The 13,743-nt window shown below is 46.5% G+C and overlaps 1 protein-coding gene across 1 annotated transcript in view; it reads right to left on the reverse strand.

Moving 5' to 3' along the window:
* The window catches only part of LMF1 (lipase maturation factor 1), a 161,660-nt gene that overhangs the window by 35,695 nt on the left and 112,222 nt on the right, over positions 1-13,743 (reverse strand).

Genomic DNA, 13,743 nt, shown 5'->3' on the forward strand with positions numbered 1-13,743 from the left:
CCAGCACAGATTTGGCTGCTGTCAGATGGGATCACATGAAATCCAGATCCCGAAGGATGCTGGAGAGGAAGCAGAAAATGCCACCCACTTTCAAGGTCACAGCTGCAAGGGGATCCTTGCTCACGCTGCTGCACTGATCACTTACATATGAGATGAACCTTGGAAGAGAAATAAAAATATACATCTATATTCCAGGAAGAGCTGTTGCAGGACAGCCACGCTGCTGGCAGACTAACGTGGCAATGAGCCTCTGGATTGACAAGAGCCTAATGGCAGCTGCGCTGTTATCAGGGAAGGATGCACTCTTGGAAAAAAAGCTCCTTGAGCTTTTCCAGCTCCAAATAATCTCCAACAGAGGATGAGATACAGCTGCCTGTCCATGAGTAAGTTCCTATGCTCCAAAGTGACTCATTAACAAAAAACGAGTGCAGCCGCGGGGATGATTTTAAAAGGTTACTCATTATTCATCAGCAAATTAGATTTGTCAACAGACAGTGAGAGTAACAACTCGGTATTGCCTGGTCCTGTGATTCAAACAACTTCATCCAAACAAGTGGAATAACATGCTCCTTTGAGCTAGGTGTAGGGGGGGAACAAGATAGGGCATGAAAGAAGCCCAGAGCTGATGGAGTCTGAAATTACAGCCATCAGAAGGGTGCACTACATCAGAAGCAAACAGGATCCAAACACGGCAAGGTGCACGGAGCTGAGAGATGCGTGGAGCTGTGCTGCTCCAGGTTCCTGCACATCAGCACAGCACTCTGCTGGTGTTGGTGCCAGGCTGCAGCAGGGTTGGATGTGTTCAGGAGGAAAAAAAGACACCTGTGTATGCATGGAGGTAAGGAGAGAGCCTGGCCCACAGCCCCAGAAGGCCCCGGGCTGGTGGACACCTACACCCTGACCCTATGGACATCAGTCTGACATCGTCTGGTTGTTTTTAGTGGGACATCATAGCTTAATTTTGACTGACAGTGAGAAGGAACTCTCAGGGTTACTATAAACTGAAATGTTTCCAAGGGAATGCCAAACACTGAGAGCAGCCTCCTAACAGCCAGCTCCACTGCTGCAAAACCGGGTGGCTGAGCAGAGGACATGCCACAGGGCACTGATCTCCCAGTGCACAGATAGCCCTGACATCTCTCCATGACGTGCACCAAGGAGTGCAGGCACGGTCAAGGGAAGTTTAACGAAGCAGCAAATGACAGCTCTGCCCATGCATTTGCTGTGGGCTCCCTGCTGGGTGTCACCGTGCTGCTGTCATCCCGTGGTGGCACTGATGCTGTCACTGTGCTGCTGACACCATCAGCAGGACACGAGCATTGCCAGCCCAGCACTACAAAGGGATGCAGCATGGCTCCCAGCACGCTGTGAAGCAGCTCCTCGTGGTGTCCTGTTGAGAGCCACACAGCTCCTGGTTTGTCCCTCTGACAACAGGTCTGTCCTCAGCTTGAGATATCTGCGCATATTCATTACCACGTCATGCATATGTGGGATTTCTCCAAAGGTTCCCTTTCAGGATCTCCACATCCCTTCTAGGACAAAACAGAGAGAAGAGCATCTCTATACAGAATTATCTTCCCCATCAGTCACCGATACTTTAAATAATGGCACAGATTATTTTGACAACCACTGAATACACAAAGGTTTCCACTCCACTGCACAACGCACCATCCTGCCAGGAGGAGAAGCATCAGAGAGAGAAGAGTACGTCCCAGAGCCACCAAGTAGAACCACTGCAAGGACTCTTATCGGGCTCTGGACATGTGCAGCATTTCATCTGGCACTCACTGGAGCTCTCATAATCTTTTCCTTTATGATTAATATTAAACAAGTCATATTCCTTATGGAATTTCCTAACTGCGTCTGTTTATATTTTTCTCTACATCATATTCAATATTCTGAGATTGTCTCTCTTTTCATTTTTTTCTCACATTCATATGTTTTTTCTCATTTTATAAATTGGGTTTCTTGTTTAGTAGTCATGACAACATCTAACTGTGGTGGTTACATCACAGCTTGGTGTTTTTTTTTCTCCCCAAGCTGGCTTAGAAAAAAACATATTCTTTAAGTAATTAGAAGTATAAAGTAAAAGGTGCAAGTTCAATATTGGCTCCTCCTCCTTTCCCTCCAATGACCCACTTCAACGAGACTTCCCAGCACGGTGGGTGAGGACTCATTTGGCTTTCATCCTGTAAAGTCTTATCCACTTAGTTAACTTCAATGGGAATACTCAGAGCACATCAAGTGAAACACATATGTAAGTCTTTAAAACCTTGACGCCTGCGCCTGAAAGGCGGAAAGCAAAAAGCTGGAGTTGCATTTTCCTTCTGGGCATTGATCTTTGCATAACTGCTCCAGGGTTGGGATGCCAGGGGGATGAAGGCAGAGATGTCCCCCTCTTTGGGTGAGGATGGGGGATTGCCACAAGATGCTGCATTTCACTGTTACAAGTTGCAACAGGCTTGACTGCGTCACAGCCCACATTTAGGCACTAATGCTGTGATGATGCTCTGTTGTTGGTGATACGACATCCCACAATACTCAGTAGCAGACAGAATCAGTGTTGGAAAAGACCTCGAAGACCACGAGAGCAAAAGGGAAGAAAGGAATTCAGACTTTTGAACAAATAGGAACGTGCTAAATTTTAGTCTCCTCTCACAACCACACTGAATGGCGATGGGCAATGGATCTGTGTTCATCAGTGGCAACAGATAACCAAAATTCAATCATACATTTTACACATTGGATACAAAACATCAGTTACAGAGAGGGCCTGCCACACTGAAAGCAACGCTCAACCAAGTAGAGGCAATGAGGAAGGGAAAAGGCCGGGAATGTAACAAAGGCAGATGAACCTTTAATACGGCAGAACCTCTGGGAGCCCTGAGACACTGAGTCCAGATGTTTGGAGGTCGATGTAACCTGACTCCAAGAAGGAAGAGGATGTATTTCTTAAAATTCCCTGTTGTGCTTTAATTTACTGCAGTCTTGCCGAGGACGCATGTGGTGATCACAGGTGGAGTTTCAGATTGACCATAAACATGAAGCTGGGGGCAAAAGACTGGAGCCATTTAGGTTTGGCTGCCAAGACGGTTGAGGTACAGATTTCCATAAAAACATCTCCCTCCCCTTGCGCTGCACTCCAGTCCTCAGTAACTGGGGTCAGAGGAAAAGCCCTGCAGGCACCAAAAACCCCCTGCATGATAGTGACAGGGACCAGAGGCATCCCACAGCCCCAGGGGTCTCCAGCTGCTCACTTCTTAGTGTTGGGTGGAGAAGGGGATAGGCAAAGGGATGTAGGATGGATAACAACGTTTTTAAACTGGCGTTCATATCTACAGTTGTATTTTTTCTAAACAGCCATTGGAAAATGATCTCCATCCTTCTTTAGGACCTTCTTGCTGTCCCTAAACACTTTGTGGAGACACAAGCCAAATCTTGGCCCTGTAGTATCTCTGGCCCCATCCCACCTGCCAACCAAATCAACAAACCAGGGCTAATTTGGGTGCACTGGGTCTCACAGTGCTCCCTCCCCCAGATCCTGACCCTTCTACCTTGGCTTTGCTCCCCTCTGAGGTTTCTGGCCCCAGTACTGACCAGCTTTTGATTGAGAACTGGCAGATTTACTGTTGTGACTACACAGGGTGTTTGAGTGGGGATTAGAACTGGTTTTCAAGTGTTGGTTATGGAATAAATGACATTGTTGATGCAATAAAAGCAGTCCCTGCCCCCTTCCCATTGTCCACTCCTGCCATACTAATTCCCAATCCAAACAAACAGTGCAATACAATTTGTTTTTACAGAAGAAATTTTTAACTTCATGTTGACTGCTCTCTGAATTTGTTACTTTGTTGTTGTCTGCATCCTCACCCTCCTCTCTGCTTCCTTTGCTTGCAAAGTGAAAGAAATCAATCCATGGGACCTGGCAAAACCAACTGCTACGCTACACAGGTCATAGTCTTGTACTGAACGTTTCCAAACTGCTCTAAGGAGCTAGTGTTCATTTCGTGTGCACTCCTAATAGACTTTCTCCACAGTTCCACTGCACTACCTTGGGTAGAAGGCTTCTGCAATTCCATGCTATGCACACATGGCTGTTTCAGTTACCTAGCATCAGCTCAGTGACAACATGTTTCAAAGATAGGAACAGGCTTTTCAAGCTTTAGAGGGCTCAGATCCTTGGATCTTTATTAGCTGAATGAATCAGCCTCTGGGATTTTCTCTTTCATCTCTTATAAGCAAAAGTCACGAGAAGTGCCAATGTGATGAGCAGGGAACATTGTTACAGGCCACTAGCTGTCTCAGTCTGCAAAACTGGCATAACTCTAGGGTTTCTCTGTGCTTGCAAGTTTTTCTAATTAAAGTAGGGTGTAAACTTAAAGTGCCATTGCTCTTTCTGAATAATTCCATATAGAGACACCAATCTCAGAACAAACCTATGTTGCTCCTGTTTTGCTTAGCCCATCTTCAGAGTGGGTTGTATGCATGAAAAACACCTCCTGCAGACAGACAAACCTGTGTGCTACTGGGAGAGACCAAAGCAAACCCCAAGAGTCTCTTGGAGGACAGCAATTGCAGAGCGGTGCCGTGACACAAGCACTGGCTGGGGCGAGGTAATGTGGAGCTTGACATCAGCCACTGACTCAGTTTATGGCAGCAGACAGAACCTGTCCTTTTGCAGAATGCCAACAGCACTGCAGTCAGGGAAAGTGAGATTAGGGGCTGCCAAGCCCTGGAATTGCTGCTGACCCCATCGTGCTGATGGGAAGCTGCCAGCCAGGCACTGTACACTGGAGCATCTCGCACCAATCGGAGACTGCTCTGACTCACTGGCTCCAAGAAAGCCCTGTTTTCACAGGAAGATGAAAGCACTGAGTGACACAGGTTTCCTGCAATTTCTAGCTGTTGCATCTCCAAAGAGATAATGCCTTTGGAGGTGCCTGGGGAATCAGATAAAACAGCTGTGTAAACTGCGTGTGGGCTAAAGCATCTCAGGGCTGCATCCTCATCCCAACACTTCCAAATCAAAATAAAACCTCTCTGGAGGCAGCATCATTACAGAGAAACATTAAAGCCAGCAACTTGGCCCAGAACAAGCTAATGAGTTATTTTCACTGAAGCAGGTCACCATGAAATCCACCCTCAGCGCTATCCTTAAGCAGTGTGGACAACACGTTTCAGCATTTTGTCCTTAAGCTGGAAGTGCACAGGATCCATTTTAATGGCTTAAGTAAAAGCATGCACTCTTTGTGCAAGGGATACTGGTAGGACTCGTGTCCCCGATCAGCTGATGCAGGGTGTATATACACAAAACTATCCACATAACCTCAATGCATAAAAAACATCCCAACTTAATCTGGCAGAAAACAACTTACTTTAATTTGCAAATTAAGAACAACAAAAGAATTGACGACCTGGGAAGATAGTAGGTATCATGCAGGAACACAGGATGGTCTCAGTGGACTTGGAGATACACCGGTTTCAGCCAAGCGAGCTGCCTGTAGCTGTTAACTACACTGCAAAATCCTTCTCAAACACAAGAAAATGCACCAAAGGCAACAGCCCACTCTCCACTGCTTCCACTTATCAAATGGCACATTCTGTCTTCACGTGTCTGCATTTGACACTATTAAATGACTCTTCAGAATACATCTATTATAAATTCCCATTAAAAAAAAGTTCATAATCTGCCATCTGTTTCCAGTTAGACTATTCTGATGCCTCCTCTTCTTTTTTTTGTTTTTAGATTTCAATATAAAACATTATTTAAAGGTCCTTGCAGTCTAGATGGTAGGGGGAAAGAAACCAAAACCCCAACGCCACCGCAGTTACATCGCTGAAAAGCAATGTGACAATTAGCAAAGACCTGGTGAGAGCTGAGGGTTGGGAAGATGCAGTGTGAGTCGTTCAAATCAGGAATACAGCACAATGTGATTAAACTTGGAAGAGCTTAAAGCCATTACTCTGAAACTGTATAAGTGTACAGCTTAAGTAGACATTTGACACATATTAATGGGTGAGTGCTTTGGCTTGTGCAACGTGATGGATCATAATGATTTAGTTAGCATTAGCAGCTACACCTAAACAGAAATAAACAATCATCACTGGAAATGTAACAACAGCACATGTTCAAGATCGTGTCATTGAGCGCAGTAACATCTCTGGTTTACAGCCAGTCTGGCTCTTATTAGACAATGCTTTATACGTACCTTACACATACATGCAATCACATGTGCAACACATACTTTATCTCCCCTCCTTGTTTGGACACAAATGCTGCAGCATCGTTCAGAGTGAATCACATCTGTAAAGTGCAGATGTTCTGAACCTATTGCAGCCTTGCCAACTCATATAGTTACACTGACAACATCACCGTAATTGATTTTTCTCTTCAAGCCCAACCACTTGGAATTCTGCTACAGCACTGCAAACACAAGGATTCTGAATCTCAGAGAAATCTTAAAAATCAAATGCAAAATTAGAACAGGAAAGAAAAACAAAAACCAAGCCTGCCCCAGAGCCTTGTGAGCCTAAGTGCTCCACAAGCTCTTCCCTTGGCAAAGGCAGGCCCACATGTGTGGATGTCAGCCATGTCATTTAATACGGCTCTGGAAGGTGTTCATGTAGTGCGAAGAGAACAGCCTACACAGCAAATGGGAACAAGCACCCTGACAGGCTGTGAGGCAGGATGAACACCAAGGGCAACCACAGTCTGTCGCGTTATACTGAAGCAAGCCCTGCAATTTGGGGTTTGACTTGTGATCTCTGAATGCAGGGCAAGGCTCAGCAAGGCAGCTGACTACAAGGGCTACCTCTGCGGTCCCCAGATGCTTGCAGCCTGGTGTCAGCATGGGTGTAACACTGACAGGGCCGGCACCGAGAGTCCGAAACAAAGCTGAAATAGCCCTGCTGTGGGGAAGCCAAGTCCTGTCAGCAAATTCACGCTGATGTGAAACACAAGCAGGGCTTCTGGATGGCCAAGCACACTCAAGCTCTTCCTGGCCCCCAAACCAAGAGCCCCAGTCAACAGTGAAAATGAATACGGGCCTTCCTGCTGCGATTTTATAACCATGGCCGCACTTCACATCGCTGGGGCCTCCCATGCAAATCTGATTTCATAGCTGGGTGTAAAAGCTGCCTCTCAGGTTTAATAAGCAAAACCACTATCAGTAGCAAAGGTGAGACAACGGGAGCCTGGGCCATCCCAATGAGAGCCTCTGAGACAGGCGCAGCCCCGCTCTGCACAGAGCGCGTCTCAAGGACAACCGAACACAACCGAAGGCTGACAGCATCCCGAAGAACCACATTTTATTTTCAATTTAAAAAAACAACAACCCACAAACCCAAGGCTGTGGGATCCCTCCAAAGCTCCTCTCCGAGTGCCAGCAGGATGACTGATGGTAAATCACACCAGCTCCAGGGCTCCGTGTCAGACCGCTGCCAGGAGACTCCGCCTTTTGGAGTCACTGACGGTCCCTTTTCCAATTAATCAAGTTCCCATACTGATTAACAGCATGATTCATGTCTCTCGTTAGGCGCATTCTGTAACAAACAAGGCTGTATTTCAAGGCCGCTGGCTTAATGGTTAAAATAAATACCTTCCAAATTTCTATTTTCAAGTAGCTGAACCTTTTCCACCTTTACAACTAATTCAGACTTCCTTCAAATTATTTTTCTAAGTAATATAACAATTTGTTTTTCATTAGAGCTTGTCAAAGCCGGCCTTTGGTTTATTTTGAGAGAAACCAGCGCTCTCCAGAAACTGTTTAGTACAATTTGAATGACGCCCAAAGGGGTTATTGCAGCCACAATCAAAATAGAGTTTACAGCACTGGCTAGGGGTGACACTTTATTTAATGATTTAAAAAAAAGAAAAAAAGAAAAAAAAAGAAAAGCCCCCAGCCCCCTGAATCAGAAGCTAATTAAATGCACTCCTATGGCTAACAGTAAGTGTTTCTAAGTCACTCCGACTACTGCAAAATGCAAGAGCTAAACTTGTTGCTAACTAATACCAGACACCATTATACGAGCAGTGTTATTTACAGATTTGGGGTGGTAGGCACTGGTATTCTTGTGCCTGGTATGGCAGCCTCGCCTTGTGACAGATATTATTATTTCACATGGATGTGAAATCAAATATAAGAGTGATTAAATGGTTTGGGTTCTGCCTAAGTTGGATCTTTTTTTTTTTTTTTTTTAAACAGCTTGGTATTTAATTTAAGGGGGTTTAAATGCAATGGAAAATCTGGCCTGCAGCTCCTTTGATTTCCCATGCCTTTTGTTTTGCTGTTGCTCGAGGATGGGGATGGAGGGGATAGGGATGGGCACACAGGGCCAGTCCCAGGGACCTGGGGCTGCAGCAGTGACTGCCATAGTCCCAGCACAGAGCTTCAGGGTTCCCAATAAGTTTTTCAAATGCTCTCCCTTCATTCTCCATCTCAGACCCAAATCCAAGCCAGATTTTAAAACAATTGAGCTATAAAACTATTTTCCAGCGGACCATTTCTCCCCTAGCAGCAAACTAATGCTCTATTGTTAATTTTCCTGGGACCTTTTCTGTTTCTTGTTGCTTTCTAAACCACAACAAAATCAACGCAATTTGGACTTTCGCGATTACACATCCACCATCTGCCTGCCCTGCTTGGGACCGCAGCCACCAGCCTGGGGACTGCGCTCCCTCACAGCCGACCTTGCTGGAGATGTGCCACCACGGAGCTGCTCTGCTGCAAGTGAAATCAGGAGCAGGCCTGGGGACACCTCATGGAGAAATAACTGTCTGCATCTCTTCTGTGGTCTTCAAGCTTGCTCATGTTGCCGATCTGCAGAGCAGATGTCCGAGTTTTCTGCCTCTTGCCCACATCATGCAGCAGCCCTGGCGTGGCACACAGGGCAAACGGGGCAGCAGCTTTATTTTCACACACACGGTTCCTACAGACATCATACAGGTACTACTTTATGCCAGTAAATACCAACAACCTCCTGAGCAGTGCAAATACCCTATAGGTGCGTAACTAAAGCAGAAACGAGGGCTCTGATTCTTCTGACGCAAGCCTGGGGTTTGTGCAACCCTGACAGTCCTCCCGGAGACACATCTGACTTACACCAGCGTAAGAAAAAGAACAAAACCAAGCTCATATCTGACAAGTGAAAACAAACACTGATTCAGACACTTTCTGCAGGAAAGGGGTGGGGGAGCTGTTTAATTTTTGTTCCTTCTATCTGGGCCGCTTCTGTGACCTCTGCTACCTCCTAACTTAGCAACACAATATGTTGCAGCTGTGGCACTGCAGCAGCCTGATTTAATTTGTGTGTGTGTGGCTCGAGGGGCTGTTCATCCCTCTAAGGTCTCACAGCATGGCAGTGGCAGTGGTGGGGGGGCTGGTCCTCCCCAAAAAGAGGGGAAAAACCCCTGCTTCGCTTCCCATGCACAGCTTTGGAGAGGAGATGGGAAAAGGATCACCTGCACCAAAATTACTAGAAGGCTGAGATTTGTCCAAGCTGAGAAAAAAACCAGAAGAATATAGATATTTATTCAACAACTGTTTTCTGCTTTAAAATAATAAAAATAAAGACAGGAAAATGATGAAAATGCCTTTCTGTCCCTCTCTGAGTGTCTCCATCTCAGACAGGGCAGCATGTCCCAGTGCAGTGCCCAGCAGAGCAGCAAGCAGGGTGCTTTCCCAGTTCTCTGGTGGGGCCCTGGCCCTCCCCCAGCACGTAAAGCAGCTGTTTCCATAATACAGCACTTCAGACCGACCCAAGAGCTGCGCCAGGAGTTTAGTTGGTCAGCTCTCTGAATCAGACTGAGGGGTTTGGCTGCTGAGGGCTTTTATGTTTCCTTTCCACAAGCTTGGAATTCAGCTTTGCTCTTGGCATTGTCATTTCTGCCTTTCACACATGGATCCTGCTGAAAACACCCTCGGACAGCCCTGAATTACACCCACTGCCAAGCCTTTGTGGGATGAAGACTGGTGGCAGCCCTGAGGCCCCAGCAGGACTTCTGCTTTACTCCAATCCCCTCCCAGAACCGATGCCCCTGGCACCTCCTGAGCCCCCAGGCTGCACGAGGACGCTCCATACAGGAGGTGCCAGGAGTTTCCAGGGGCCACGGAAGAGATCAGGCCCCCAGATCTGATTTGAATCCAAAGTGATTTGAGGTCTAAAACCCTGGAAATCCCAAACCATGACTACTACCCAGAACAGCTCCCTAGAAGCAAAGGAATGACCCTGCTTTTCCAACAGTGCTAGCTTTACACTTTCCACTTACTATTTTTTTTGTGTGTAATAAACTATATATTTATTTATTTTACCGTTGTGATATTGAAGCTCCTTCCCACCTGGCACAGCTGAAACTGCTCCACGGCTGTAGAAAACCTCAGCCCCTCCTGTGCCGGCCCTACAAGCACTCGGATCCAGCACTACCTGCCAGCTCATGGGGGCAAGGTGGCTTTCTCCTCACTTTTTGGCTTCCCTCTAGCTTCCCCTCATCAATTCATTTGCCAAGCAGTGTAATTTTACAGCCTGCCTTAAGGAGCCAAGAAATACGTTTGCTGGTGTAAGCTGTGCGTTAGACATCGTGAAAAACATGCAACTTCAGGGTTTTAGGAGCCAGCGACGCAGAACAGCGAAACAACCGCAAAGCAGCAAGGAGATGGTTTTGCACCCTCTCTGATTTCACTCCTGGACCCTCGTGCTTGATGCTGGCTGTGGGTGGTGAGCAGAGGGATGGACTCATGGGGGTGATGGGTTGGTGGAAGGGTCCTCTACCTGATGGCACCTGGTTTGTGAGCAGGTTGTGAGCCTCCCCCACCCTGCCTTTCCTCTCCTCATTCAATACTTCCATCCTCCTTTCCTTAAAACAATGAGCTCCTTAGGGCTCTGGCTTGATGTCTTACAGAAACTAGAATGACAGTGTTCAAACCTCACCTGTGGCCTCCAGAAAGTCTAGGACCGTTTCTAAGACTTCTTCTTGGATATAAGAAAGATTTTCTTTATGCTAAGAGCAGTGAGGCAGTGGCACAGGGTGCCCAGAGAGGTGGCAGTGTCCCATCCCTGCACACACCCACAGTCAGGCTGGATGGGGCTCTGAGCACTGATGGAGCTGTGGGTGTCCCTGTTCAGAGCAGGAAATTGGACGAGACACCCTTTAAAGTCCCTTCCATCTCAAAGGAGTCTATGATTCTACAGTTCTTCCATTTCTAGACGCTAACAATCACATTTTGGTCATGATTTGTCATGAATTTTAGGGTGCTTCAAATCTACATGTATATATTGTTGCTCAGGTCCCAACACTGCTACAAAATCAGCTTACTGATATCACAGGACCCTGAATGAAAGAACCATCCGCTGAATTTCACAACTGTTTACTGGCAGCTGCTCCAACCTCCTGCAGCATTCCCATGTCCATGACACGCAATAGCCTCTGCTTTCTGCCCACCTTGTACCAACTGTACAGTGAACTTCCAAACATCTGGAGACAACTGGATTTCCCCAACTCTTCCACTTCCAGCCCATGAAGTGACAACACATTCAACAGTCACCATGCTGGCACATGCAGTGAAAACAAGTTCCTCTGTGTGAGTTTAGAACGGGTGTCTGAAACCCTGAACCGGGTGCTGGAAGATTGAACCTAATAAGGTTAGGTTTGAACTCCCAACATGAGCATCTCGATGCACAGTCCTGGCTCAAAATGCGTCCGTGCTCTCCACAAACACCAAAAGGCAGCAAAGAGCTTTCAGAATTCAGTGAACTCTCACAAACTCTGAAGACTGTTGGTTATAATGTGAACAAGAGGCCAATTCCAACTTAGGCATACTTGGAGGTTTCTGAGGCTCAAGCTGGACATCTGCTGCAGACCCAAGCAGGGAGGAGATGAGCTGTAACTCTCTCCTCCAGCTTCATTCCTGGCAGAGACAATTTGCAGCAGTGTTGCTCAGCACATCAAATCTGGCTTACGAAGCTGCTTACAATAAATCCCCAACGATATTGAAAAGTTAAATGTTCATATAGCAGCAGCACAGGGGACAAACTGCTGACAGGGCCTGGACATGCTGCATTGAGTGCTTGGATGATGTTTTCTCTCAGCTCACTTTTGATCCTGGCAAATGTGCTCTGGGCACTGTGATTTGATCCAGAACGTCTCTGAGTACAGATGTCCTGTGAAAGCTGCACCCATCACAAAGCTCTCTCTCTCTCCAGCCCAATGGTTAGCAACAACAAACGATTTTTCAAATGGGAACTGGCCAGCACTCAACATACTCCTTGATTTTGAGATCAAAAAAGCAGCCAAATGGGAAGATTTCTGGAAATTCAAGTTGTGGAGGACTCAGATGGGAAGAAGCAGACCCAAACCACACTCCTACTGACAGCACTGAGTTCCCAGCAGTACCAGTGCACGTGGAGCAGCAGCAGGACACGCTGAGCCTGCAGCCTCATGGGCATAACTGCACAGCAATCCACTGAGCCTTCTACCTTGCAAAGGTGAACTGGGAAAGAACAATAAGTTCACACTTGCAATTACAAAAAAAAAAAAAAAAAAAAAAAAAAAGAAGTCTTTTTAAAAGCACAACTTCTTCTGGGCTCCTGACAAAGCAATATTCTCCGGGCCAGTTGGAATCTGGAAAAATACACTTACTCAACCTAGCCACCATGACTCCAATAACAATTATAAAATGTCCAATAAAACTTGCATGTAATGTCAATTCAAATCTTGAAAAGCAGAATTAAGTGGTATATCAACATTAAACTTTATTGCTTCCTTTGCAGAGCAGAAGTATTGTCAATAAAAGTCATTCTGAATGAAGAAAAGGGCAGTAAATATTAAATAAACAGGTTTTTGTTGAAATGCTATAAATGCACCAGAGCTGCATTTTACACTGGGACCCTTTTTTACCTTTGCAGACTCCACTCGTGATAGAATAAGTCAGTAATTGCAAACTATCAATAAAGCACCAATTAAAGGGCGGTCAGATGCATGCATTTACAGTATGTCATTATGAGCCTCTATTGGATGCAGTTTGCTCTCTCAGATCCCAGTGGCTTCGCCTGAAGTCCTCAGCACACAATCAGCAGTGCTGCTCACTAGGGTCCCACAGCACAGGACCAGCCCAGCGCTGAGCAGCCAAGGAAGGCACGAGCGAGCAGCTCAGGCTTTGGGAAAGCAAGTTTCACTGGCAGAGATGTGAAGACAAAGCAGCATCGTCACAGTCCATTAAACTACTATTTTTCTATCAAGGCAGAACTGAGCAGAGCGGAGCAGAACAGCTCTGAGGCTGCATAGCTGTGCCAAAGACTGCAAATCTTTGTTTTCCGAGAGGCCACTCACCGTGCTGCACTCTGGTCCTCTCTGAGTCTGTTTGCCTTGAGAAAGAGACACTGTCATCCTCCCTACACTTCTTCATGTGCAGAACTATTCCTACTTGCAATTCCTGTTCACTAATCCAATTTCAGCAGCTATCTCTCCACCCCCCGTTCCCTTCCGAAGGAGCAGCTGGCAAAGGATGTGTTGCTCTGCCGGTGGTGCAGAAGCAGCTGCCCTCACCTTGCCCCAAGCCCCCACTACAGCAAAACCTGGTGCCAAGAGCTGTGCCAAGCAATCGAGGTTCCATGCTGCATGTTTTCTGGTACCCAGCTCAATACTATGAGCTTGGGAAGCAGGGGAGCTGGCGGGCTCCTCTGCGAGTGCACAAATCCCGCAGCTTTTATGTCAGCCCTTTAAAATCTGATCAGCATTTTTGTGGTTTA

Source organism: Centrocercus urophasianus, unplaced genomic scaffold (genome assembly GCF_019232065.1).
Source record: "Centrocercus urophasianus isolate 14NV4802_14NV808 unplaced genomic scaffold, USGS_Curo_1.0 seq_29, whole genome shotgun sequence".
In the NCBI taxonomy this organism is placed as follows: Eukaryota; Metazoa; Chordata; class Aves; order Galliformes; family Phasianidae; genus Centrocercus; species Centrocercus urophasianus.